The following is a 12,551-nucleotide window of genomic DNA, read 5'->3' as shown; positions in this document are numbered from 1 at the left end:
GACCGAAGTCACCTGCGAAGGGAAGTCGCGGGAGGCCGGCGGCGGAGGCAAGTCTGCTAGCGGCAGAAGCTAGATCGCCTTTCCTTTCTTAGGAGAAAGAAAAGTGAAACGTAATCTCCAAGTGGTTTAAGAACTAGAGTTTCAAAGAGGTATAGGATATGCAAGAGTTCTGTCTAACGCTAGGTGTTTTCTCCAAGTGGTTTATAGGCATGGCCTCGGGGCATCTCCAATACAAACTCTCAAAACGCTCGTAAAAGTTTGGACCGAATTGTGCGGACGCTGCAAGCCACCCAAAATGGGCCTAAATTTCTCAGGTCCGCTTTCCCTTAAACCATAAGCAAACCAAGGCTGCTTTGCAGGAGTTCAAACCTCGGCCACGTATGACTACGACACATCTGTTCCGTGCATTTGGGGCGGTCCATACTGTTTCCCCAGAAAACCCCACCTTCCACACGCTCTCTGCTTCGATCGTCGCCGCCCTCCATCCTAATCTCCACGCATTTCGCTTTCGCCGCCGCATGGACCCGTCCAAACATTTGCGGTGAAGGATCCGAAGAAGGTGGCCTCGTGAAAGATCAACTTGGCGACACGGCAAGCCCGCCGCCTCAAAGCGAAAGCAAATGATGGGTCGGCCTGTAAAAAGAAGGGCGGCGGGCACGCGAGAACTTTGTCTCATATTAAGCGAGATGGTAGCAGTTATCGCTGAAAGATTTTTCTGTTTCCTGTAGCAACTGGGCTGGCCCACTTAATAAAAGAAAAGTTGGAGTACAAAAAAAGAGTGAAACCGGGGTTCAACATTTTCCGAATTCTTGATTAAATTTTTTAAAATACTTGTTCAACACTTTTCAAATACTTCTTCAATATTTTCTAAATACTTATTTTTTTTCAAATACTTGTTCAACATTTTCTGAATGCTTGTTTAGCATTTTTTAAATACTTTTTCAACATTTTCCAAATGTTTGTTGTAAAGTGTCTTTTTTAATATTACTTATATATATTGCTGAAGGCGTGATATAGAGGCACCCAGTCGCGCGTCCACAAATGAGGAACACCACGTCCTCCACCAGCAAAAGTACATAGTATTGTTTGAGAACTTAAAATCATTAATTAAGAGGTACCTTTTGCAAAGTTACTACCACCTTCTTCAGTGATCAGAGTTCATATATATTTTCATACATTCATTTTTTAAATGTTATCTCTTGAACCTAGCAAAAAAATTAAAATACCCCCCGGTTAGCAGGGAAAACACATTCTTGCGGGTGCGCCCTGCGTACCACATGTGGTAGCGCCGGGGCACACCCACGAACGCCCGCTTGAGTAGCCGTAAGCGCTGATTACTGAATCCCTTGAGAACTAGCAAATGCTATCTCAGACTTGTGGTGTCAAAATAACAGGAAAACTCTGCGTAGAAATTGGGGCTGACCCAGTACACGCAAAGTGTTATTGGTTTCCATATGGGTTTCTTCAAGACCTCCTATCTGATGCATTTTGCGTCAAAGAAACTCACGACACACAGGAAATTCCTCCGACTAGGCTACTATAGTGGTCCATCGATAGTAGCAACGGAGCTAATTTATCGAGACTGTTTACTATAGTCATCCGGTTCACTATAGCAAACTGGTTTTCTAGTTGACTTTTTCTATTTTTTTAGAAAAATATGAACAATTTTTTTAAAGCACGAACAAAATTTTAAACTGTAAACATTTTTTGAAAAGCACATACAATTTTTAAACATGTTTTGAAAACACAAACATTTCTTTAAAATGTCAACACCTTTTGTATTTTTTAACATTTTGTGAAATTACAAAAAAATATCTGAAGTGCAAATATTTTTTTTTCAAGCATATTCATAAATTACTTTTAGAAGTATGAAAAGTTTTAAAAAATTGAATATTGTTTAAAAAATGCTAACAAAATTCGATATATTTTTTAAAATGAACTGTTTTTGAATTTTCTGAATATTTTTTATTTTGAGAAAGAGAAAGGGAAGAAAATAAGGAGTACAAAAAATAAAAAAGAAAAATTAAAACCAGAAAAGAAAACTATTTAAGAAAAAACAACAGAAAAAACCGGTTCTGAATATTCTAGAAGGTTCCCGAAACCTGTAGAAATTGTGCACTACACTACACAAGAAGGGGTTGGTCCACCCACTGCGCTCTCCTGGCTCGAAGTGCAGGTGGGGTCGACAATCTGCCACAGTTAGCGACAGATGGGATTTTCTAGTTTCTTTGTAATTCCCTATTAGACGCTCAGTCCGTCCAATTGTCGGGGTTATCGAGATGGGCTGACCCACTTTGAGCGTATTGCATAGTGGCAGCCAACCGGTTTTGGGAACCTTCAGAAGGATCCTGAACATATTTTCTCTAGTTTGTTTTGTATTTTTCTTTCTTCCTTTTCAGTTTTTTCTATTTCCTTTCTATTTTCGAAAAAATCTTTTACAAAATATTCATGGATTTCCTTAAAAACTTTGGAATTTCAAAAGAAATTCGTAATTTTTAAAAAATGTTCTGTAATGTCAAAATGTTCATGTTTCTCAAAAAACGAAATTTCAAAAATATTCCCGATTCCAGAAAAAAACAAAAAATTCAACAAATGTTCGTGTTTCTAAAAATCTTTTTTTAAAAGATGTTCCCCTTTTTAATATTTCTTCCTGAAATTATAAAATATTTGTGTTTGAAAAAATGTTTAGGAATTTTCAAACATGTGAATGTTTTGGAACATGTTCAAGTTTTGAATAATTATTCAATTTTGATAAAAATAAAATATATTCATGCTTTCACAAAATATATTGAAAATTTTAAAACACTGACTAAAAACCAAGGCACTCCAATGCAAGGCCGCTATAGTAACTGGTTCGCTGGAGATACCGCGCTGCTACATAGTACGCACTAGAGTTTTAATAATGTTAGCCATGATGGCCTTCTCTAGAAAAAAAGAGTAAATGGACTACGTCGGCAGTGGCGGAGTTGCACAAAAAGGTTGGGCGGGCCAGGCTAAGAATTGCTAGTAGCTGGCATTTTATGACCCATGGGCTGAATATAATAGGAGGAGAAGCTCCGAGCTGGGCGGGCCATGACTCATTCGGCCTTGCCTAAGCTCCGCCAACGTCGGGGTCCTATTTGATGTAAAACGTGTTATATAGGAGCTCCTTTTTTTTGTGTTTTTGCGAAGGGCTAATGGTTGGATGCAGGTTCCTTTTCTTCTCTTTTTCTCTTTTCATATGTTTTTTGTGGTTTCCATTTAGATGTTAGATATTATTTTTTATTCCATTTAATCCAATAAGATTCTCTAAACTACAATTTTCTAAATTTGTGAGCAACAAATTTAGAGAATATTTTTTAATTCAAAAATATTTTCTGGAAACATGAGTATTATTTTTATTCAACAATACTTTTTTGCAAATATGAAACTTTTTAAAATTCTTAAATAATTTTTAATGAATGTTTTTTATTTGAATATTATTGAGGAAACTTGTAATTTTTTTTTGAGTATTTCTAAAATTTCAATAGAAAAATTCAATGTATGGAATTTTTACCTTTGTAGTACAAGTAGTTTTTTTTGAGAAAATTCCATATATAACACTGTTTAGGTCATATATCAGATGGGGTGCAAATAGGTCTTTTTAGGTGTCATTTAACACTGTCAAGGTTCCAAATGGACGGAAGTGTCATCATGGGCATAAATTTTAGACGTAGTGTTAAATAAGAAAGGGAAAAAAGATTGAATGTCAAATAAGGCAACAAATTTTAAGACAAAGTTAAATAAGTATTTTTCTCTAGTTTTTGCCCAAAATCGGCTAGAAAACCAAAAATATGTAAAGAAAATCACTGTGATTCACTACAGTGCGGAATGCCAAATATGGGCTGGCCTAGTCGCTGACCTCTTACTGTCCGTTCAACATTTGTAAGCATAGAGTGTTGAAGAGTGATACTCTTGAACACAAATGTTATATCTCGCTTATAGCGAGGCTACCATAGGTCTCGCTGAAGGTTTTACCTTCGCGCTGTAGCTACTGGGTTGGCTGGTTTTCATCTTTTCTCTTTGTTTGAATTTGGGGCTAGATGGTGCAAATCTAGCCCGTAATAAAACATGAGGCCCCACTCTAAGGGGTGAAGGGGAAAACCTAGGCGTCAGACGAGGTAGGAGATGAGGACTACCCGCTCTCCTTGACGAGGAGTGGGAATGGCGGAAGCCGAGCGGTTCGCGCCCGCACCCACCGAGGATCGGGACTTGGCCGTAGCAGGGAGACACCAGTCAGCCTGGAGCTCTGTGATGGTGATGACGTTAGAGTGTAGCCACTGCCCCCTTTTGCTGGCGGCCTCGGGTGCTGGGACATCGGCGTCCTTCCCTTTGCCGGCCATCTCGTGCGGTGGAGAAGAGTAGCGGGGAGGAATTGGGGCTAAAGACAGGTCTCCGAGCTCTTGGGCTTATGAGAGGTTCTTGGCGATAAGGCAGGAGATGAGAGCATGGGTGGAATCAATATACCATTTCCCCTTTTTATAGGCCAGTCAATGTCTAGGGGTCGTCTCACCTCGAAGTAAAAATCACTGGTTCCCAATGCATCGTGCAAAAATTACGCGCAAAAATTAGGGCATTTTCATTGATGATATCGAAATCTGGAGCACGATCTCTTATTTGAGAAGACATGCCAACAAAAATGGCCTTGGGCCACGATACACCTAATAATGACAATTGACGAGGCAGTTTGGCTCTGCCATAAGAGATGACGCTTCGGTTCTTGGCCAAAAAGCAGTCAAGGTTTGAACTAATCATCCTACCTCTCGATGTAAGCGTTCACGGCTATGCTAAAGGAGACTTCGGTCCCGTTAAAAAATGAGTTATAATGAAAAAAGGCCTTGCTAAAGGATATCCCTTATTTACTTGAAGTAAATTGTCCCATAAAACACATGCCTACAATCGAAAATAAGGCTAGGAGGATCTCGGACCTGAGCATGTCCTCGGAAGCAGGAGCAGAAGTGGAAGATAGAACTCACCTATGAAGCCGAAGACTGAAGTAATGAAGCTGTCCCAAGGAAGGAGCCAATTTTCCTCGGCTTGAAGACTAGTTCAGGGGCTACTAATGGTGTCTTGGACTAGTGGGTGCACACCACGTCAGCCCGCTGTTCATGGGCCAGGCCAAGGACCCACCAGCAACTGAAGAACCGGTCATGCATGCACTGGCCCTCGGCATGATCAAGATGGAGTTCTCCAAAGACTTGGCCCTCGGGACCGATCTGAAGCGCAAATCAATGCCTTCTGGGAATGTCTCACGGATTGTGAGTTTTGGGATCTTGGTTTCTCACGGTCCAAGTACACTTAGTGTAATCATCAAGATCTGGAATGCCATGTCAAGGTCCTTATCGACAGGCTGCGGCTAACAGTGCCTTTATTAGCATGCATGATGTTGGTGTTGTTGAGCATATCATGCGACGTCCTCTGACCATTATGCTATCCTTATTGACCTTTCTAGCCGGGCTACGAAATGGGCTCCATGGCCAGTGCAGCAAGGCCTCAAATTTTAGGCTATGTGGCTCTGATCTGCTAATTACAATGAGCACCTTGAGCAGAGGGCATAGAGGGTGACACCTCCTTGCAAGCTACCTGGAATAATTTGCATCAGGTTGTTGCTGCTTTAAAGACATGGAGCTGGTGTTCTTTTGGGTCAGTTCAGGGGAAATTTTCCAAACTTGAGTGGCGACTCTTCACGATCAGATCTGGAATGGTCTCATATGTTTTGCTTGCTGATGAAAGGTCCATCGAATCTCAGCTATGTGAACCTTTGAAAGGGAAGAAATTATGGCACGTCAACGGTCTAGAGTGGATTGGCTATGTGAAGGGGACCGTAACACTGCTTCTTCCATGCTCGTGCAACATCACTGATGCGGAGCATCCCAAGGTCATCCCCATGGACCTACCATCGCCTCACCAAGTGCCCAGCGGACCCATGACACGAGCACGTGCAAGAGCTCTCGAAACCGAGGTGACATCACTCCTCTCACGTTTCCACTTTGATGCACATGAGACATGTCTACTACCTCATATGGACACTTTGTGCATACTCAGATATCATGGAGAAGCTAAGGAGCAAGGAGAAGGAGAAGATGAAGATGAACGTGAAGACGGAGAGGAAGAAGTGATGAATAAGAAGCTACAGGCTCCGGACGACCGGCCAGGAGCGGACGTCCGACGATCTCCAGGCTCCGGACGTCCGGCCCTCTCCGGACGACCGACGCCACCGCACCCGAGCCAAATCTACGGATTTCCGGAGCCCAACGGACGACCGACGCCCGAACGTCCGACCCAGACCGGACGTCCGACTGAAGCACACCCGAGCCGAACTTACGGACGTCCGACATGCACCGGACGTCCGGACCCTCGCGAGCCTCCGGACGACCGGTGACTCCCGGACGTCCGGCGCCTGGGAGCTGCCATGTGTTGGGCCGCAGCCCATGTACCCCCTTTTCGCCCCTTTTGCAGTAAGACTATATATAGACCTCTCCCTCCTCCTTTCTAGGGTTAGCAAAGGATTAGCTCATATTTTGTGTGAGAGCTTTGCTCATCCACTTGGATACCTTCTCCTCGGAGATTCGAGCCTCCACCGGAGAAGATCCCCCAAGCGGATTCAAGACCCCTTTTAGGGAAGAACTCAAGACCTCCTCACGAAGAAGACCGGCTACCCTTGTATCGTCCCTAGTTGTCCGTGGATCGTGTATCTTTCCTTATGTACTCGAGGATCTAGCACATGTGTGACTTATTCGTGTTGGTTTAGTGTTTCCTCTTGTGTTTCCCCTTGTGTTTTCCCTCGTTTTCCCCCTTGTGTTCCTCGTGTTCTTCGCGGGATCCGCTCCTTTCGTGACAGATCGGGCGATTAGGGTTCTACCCTACATCATCTTGGTATCAAGAGCCTCGTTGATCATGATTTCGGAGCCTCCCCGTTGTGTTGCTAGCCTAGTTTTTGTTGTTTTTGTCCCAAATTCGAAAATTCCCCACAAAAATAGCCCATTTTTTGGTGATTTGTTGGTGTGTTGAAATTTTGTTGGATTTGTTCCGTGGATTTGCTTTGTTTTGAGTGGATCTAACTTTTCCCCCTTGTCTCCACCCTTTCCATCCACCAAATCCTCCGGATTCGACGAATTTCCACATCTCCACCATGAACCCTAGCTGTTCATCCCGTGCCCAAATTTTGCACAGGCACCGGACGTCCGACGACCGGACGACCGGCCTAGCCCGGACGTCCGACGAACCCTGACGAAATTGATTTTTTTCTTTAGTTTTGCACCACCACCGCCCCACATTTCCGCATACGCACTCCTACCACCTATACACCATCACCACTTCCGCATACCACCACCATTGCTTACCCATTTCGCACTCCGACACGTGTTGCCACTTCGAGCTTTGAGAATTTGAGTTGCGGTTCCGTATCCTTTTGTGTTTCAACTATCTAGGTACGGTTCGACATCAACATCACCGCCGCTCATCTTCGCCATGGACGCGTCATCAAAAACGACCACCTCGACTACATCTTGGTATTCGGTCCACCATTTTGACACCATACCGTAAGCAAGAACGGTAACCTCGTCTTGGTATCGTGATACATCATTCTTGCCATTACATTGATAGCCATCATAGCCTTACTCCTTTGTGTTGCTTACCCATCGAGACTAGCCATTGAGTATTGCCGGCAACGAGACTTGTGCACTTTAGTGATCATACTTCCCATAGCATACATATATCATTGTTGCATATCTTGGTATCATCTCTTATGTCACAAGGTTGTCCTCGCATACACAATTGCTATCTTGGTTCGTGAAGCATTGCATGAGAAAAGAGATCCAACATCAAAGAGCCAAACAAGCTTTTAAGCAAAAAGGAAAAGATACGCAAAGAGCTTTTAAGTAAGAACCATAGCATCATACAACATTAAGATTGTCATACTCGATCATCTTGCATTATATCATAGAAACACCTTGCATAGAGCATACTTGGGATAGAAGTCGTTGCATTTTTGCTAAGTAGGTTGTGCACAAGTTCTTTGTATCCGCCTATGGTGCAATCGTGCTAGCGTCTCTCTAGTGTTGTGCAACAAGAGCATTTTTGTGGATTCCACATTTTGGCTCACCCTTGGTTGCACGAACCCACTTATGTTTTTGCGTGTGTGTTTCTGTGTACCTTATCTTGCTTGGTCTACTTGTTGCATTGCAATCTTGCGAATCTTTTCCAACATTATTGAAGCTCACTTACAATTGCACCAAATTTTGTGCCACCATCCTAACCAAGCTCCACCATAAGATTTTACTTGTGTAGGTGTGAGAAACCGACAAGAACTAGTACCAATTGTGCTATTTCCTTGTCCACGTTGGAGTGATCATTGATCCACTTTCAACTTCGGTCAAGGTACATTTGGTATTCGTTCTTCTCTTTCTACCACTCACATTGTGTATCTTGGAATGATGGATAGGCCAAGTACTTCTACAAACCCACTCTTCATTGAGAACGACGACGACATGAACTCCTACGTCACCAAGAGCCACCTCTTTGGTGCACAATGTGCTTTGCATCAAGAGAAACAAGCAATGAGTGAACGCATCGACAACCTCGCCGCCGACTTGCGACTCTCCGAGCAACGTACAAGGGACTACTTCGACCACAAGCTCGACGATCACAAGCAAGAGAATGACGCAAGGATGGACGAGATTCACGCTTTGTTGCTCAACCACTCTTCTTCCACTTCGTCCTCTTCAAGAAGGAGCCATTCAAGTCAACACTCCGACTTCACCCTCTCCGGCTCAAGTACACCGACATCGAACACTCTATGCCATGCCACGCGCAACAATCATCAAGCAAGCCTCAATCCTCTACGCGACACCGACTCTCAAGAGTGCCAACAACGTCAAACCCAAGAGGCGTTCGCGCTAGCATGAGAACGCCAATGCCAACGCCAACATGAAGAGGAAGCGCGCGCGCGTCTACACCAAGATGCACAAGATGCCGAGGCACAATGCCAAGAACAACAACTCCGTGAAGCTCAAGCACTTGAGGCGCAACAAGCCCTCCAAGATTCAAGTTGAGCCGTAGCCAACCGAGGCCGACAAGCTCGTGAACATGAAGAAGCACTTCACGAAGAAATTCAAGAACGAAGATTTCAAGCTCGCGTGCATCGTCAAGTTCCTCAAGTTCCTCCTCGAGCTCGGCAAGCTCCTCCACAAGCTCGCCAAGAACATCAAGTTCACCAAGAGCATGACGACAATGGAAATCCTCCACGACAAGAGCAACATGAGGTTGACAACCCTCCTCACCAAGAGTGACACGAGCTTGACAATCATCAACAACATGGGCGTCATCATCCCCGACCCCAACACAATGAAGAGAAACACTACGACAAGCTCAAATTCACCATGCCCAAGTTCAATGGAAGCAATGATCCTAAAGAGTACCTTCCATGGGCATTGAAGGTCGAAAAAAATCTTTCGTTTGCACAACTATGAAGAAGAGAAGAAGATCACGATGGCATCCCTTGAGTTCCAAGACTATGTCCTCATTTGGTGGGAACAAGTTATCGAGTGCCGAGAGGCGAGAGGTGAACCACCCATCACTACTTGGGCGCAAATGAAGGATGTCATGAGAGCACGCTTTGTGCCTACCTACTACAACCGCAACCTCTTCAAGAAACTTCAACTACTCAAGCAAGGAACCAAGAGCGTTGAAGAGTACTACAAGGAGATGGAGATTGCCATGATACGAGCCAATGTCACAGAAGACGATGAGCAAACTATGGCACATTTCTTGAATGGACTCAACCATCCTATCAAGAAGATCGCCGACTTCCAACCATACTCGAACCTCATCGAGATAGTGCATCAAGCTACAAAGGCGGAACGTCAAGTACAAGACAATTTCAAGTATGCCAAGTTCTCATCCAAGTCCTACGGATTCTCCAACAACCAAGCTTCAACGACTCCAACACCATCTACCAAGCCTTCTACAAGCAACGTCGACAAGTCGAGTTCCAAGAAAGCTTCATCAACTCCAAGTCATCCTCCTACTACAAGCAACTTCAAGCCGAGAGCTTCATCATCATCAACCCCCACTGATGAGACCGTCAAGACAAGTTCCTTCAAATGCTTCACATGCGGAGGCCGATGCCACAAGTCCTATGAGTGCACCAACAAGCGGACCATGATCCTCAACGACGACGGTACTTACGACTCAATGAGTGAAGGAGAAATGGATGCCATCGAGCAAGCCGCCATGCACCGGCAAGTGAACGATGAAGATGAACAAGTCTTTTGCGATGAAGATTCAAGTCCCGCTCTTGTTGTCTCCAAGGTCTTTACTCTCCAACATCACCAAGAAGAAGACCAAAGATGCCACATATTCCACACCAAGGCCGGCATCAATGGACGCTCCGTCAAGGTCATCATCGATGGAGGGAGTTTTCATAATCTCGCAAGTGAAGAACTTTGCTCCAAGATCCAATTGCCTAAGATGAAGCACCCACATCCATACAAAGTGCAATGGCTTAGAGACTCCGGCACTATCCAAGTCGAGCATCGAGTACAAGTCCCCTTCAAAATTGGTGCCTACGAAGAAACCTTAGAGTGCGACGTCGTCCCAATGACCGTTTCTAGCTTCTCCTTGGACGCCCATGGCAATTTGATAGAGGAGTCATCCACAACGGTCGAACGGACCACTACATCTTCAAGATGAAGGGAAAGGAGTACGTACTTCGTCCCATGTCCCCAAGCCAAGTTGTGCCGACAAGCAAGCCACCCATCGTGGAGATAATAGTGAGAGAGAGAGAGAGAGCCACCAAAAAGAGAGTGAGCGCCACAAGCCCAAATCGAGCATCTCCACGATAAGCGAAAAGAAAAACTTAGTCCTATTTTCCACCAAAAGTGAGATAAGAGGAGTGTGTGAGAACCCATCTAGTGTCCTACACTACGTCCTTTTGTGCAAGGAAAATGCACCACAAGCTAACACCTCTCACACTCTTCCTCTAGTGTTATCTTCTCTTTTGGAGGAATTTCACGATGTTTTCCCCGACAAGCTACCTCTGGGACTACCTCCACTACGAGGCATCGAGCACCGCATCGACCTCATCCCCGGAGCACCGCTACCGAACAAAGCTCCCTACCGCTATAACACCCACGATGCAGCTATATCTCCCACGTGTCGGGGCACGACTTAGAGGCATAGCCGCATGGTAGGTTTGTCGCAAGAGGGGTAATCTTCACACAATCCCATGTACTGAATAAGAAAGGGATAAAGAGTTAGCTTACAATCGCCACTTCACACAAATATAAGTTAAACATACATCATCCATAATACAATCAAGGTCCGATTACGAAACCAAAATAAAAGAAGACAACCCCAAATGCTAGATCCCCGACCATCCCAACTGGGATCCACTATTGATCAACAGGAAACGAAACAACACAACGGACAAGATCTTCATCGAGCTCCCACTTGAGATGGGTTGCGTCTTCTGCACTGTCATCATTGGCACCTGCAACTGTTTGGAAGTATCTGTGAGCCACTAGGACTCAGCAATCTCACACCCGCGAGATCAAGACTATTTAAGCTTATGAGTAGGAAAGGGTAGTGAGGTGGAGCTGTAGCACTAAGCATAAATGGTGGCTAACATATGCAAATAAGAGCGAGAAGAGAAGCAACGCAAGGATCGAGAAGCTAGAAGTGATCAAGAAGTGATCCTGAAAGCTACTTACGTTCAAGCATAACACAAGAACACGGCTACACACGCGGTTGATTCATTTTAATTAAGTTAAGTGTCAAGTTCTCTACAACCGGATATTAACAAATCCCCATCTGCCCATAACCGCGGGCACGGCTTTCGAAAGTTCAAACCCTGCAGGGGTGTCCCAACTTAGCCCATCACAAGCTCTCACGGTCAACGAAGGATATTCCTTCTCCCAGGAAGAACCGACCAGTCTCGGAATCCCGGTTACAAGACATTTCGACAATGGTAAAACAAGACCAGCAAAGCCGCCCGATGTGCCGACAATCCCGATAGGAGCTGCACATATCTCGTTCTCAGGGCAACACCGGATAGGTCAAGCTACGAGTAAAACCAGCCCTCAAGTTGCCCCGAGGTGGCCCCGCAGGCTGCCCGGTTCGGACCAACACTTAGACAAGCACTGGCCCGAGGGGGTTAAAATAAAGATGACCCTCGAGAGCGCGACTCCCAAGGGAAAAGTAGGTGGTGGTGAGGCAAATGGTAAAACCAAGGTTGGGCCTTACTGGAGGAGTTTTATTCAAAGCGAACTATCAAGGGGTCCCCAAAACACCCAACCACATAAGGAACGCAAAATCAAGGAACATAACACCGGTATGACGGAAACTAGGGCGGCAAGAGTGGAACAAAACACCAGGCATAAGGCCGAGCCTTCCACCCTTCACCAAGTATATAGATGCATTAATTAAATAAGAGATAATAATGATATCCCGACAAATCCATGTTCCAACATGGAACAAACTTCATCTTCACCTGCAACTAGCAACGCTATGAGAGGGGCTGAGAAAAAGCGGTA

This window comes from Triticum dicoccoides, chromosome 2A, assembly GCF_002162155.2.
Source record: "Triticum dicoccoides isolate Atlit2015 ecotype Zavitan chromosome 2A, WEW_v2.0, whole genome shotgun sequence".
Classification (NCBI taxonomy): domain Eukaryota; kingdom Viridiplantae; phylum Streptophyta; class Magnoliopsida; order Poales; family Poaceae; genus Triticum; species Triticum dicoccoides.
Note: the sequence above shows the minus strand (reverse complement) of the source record.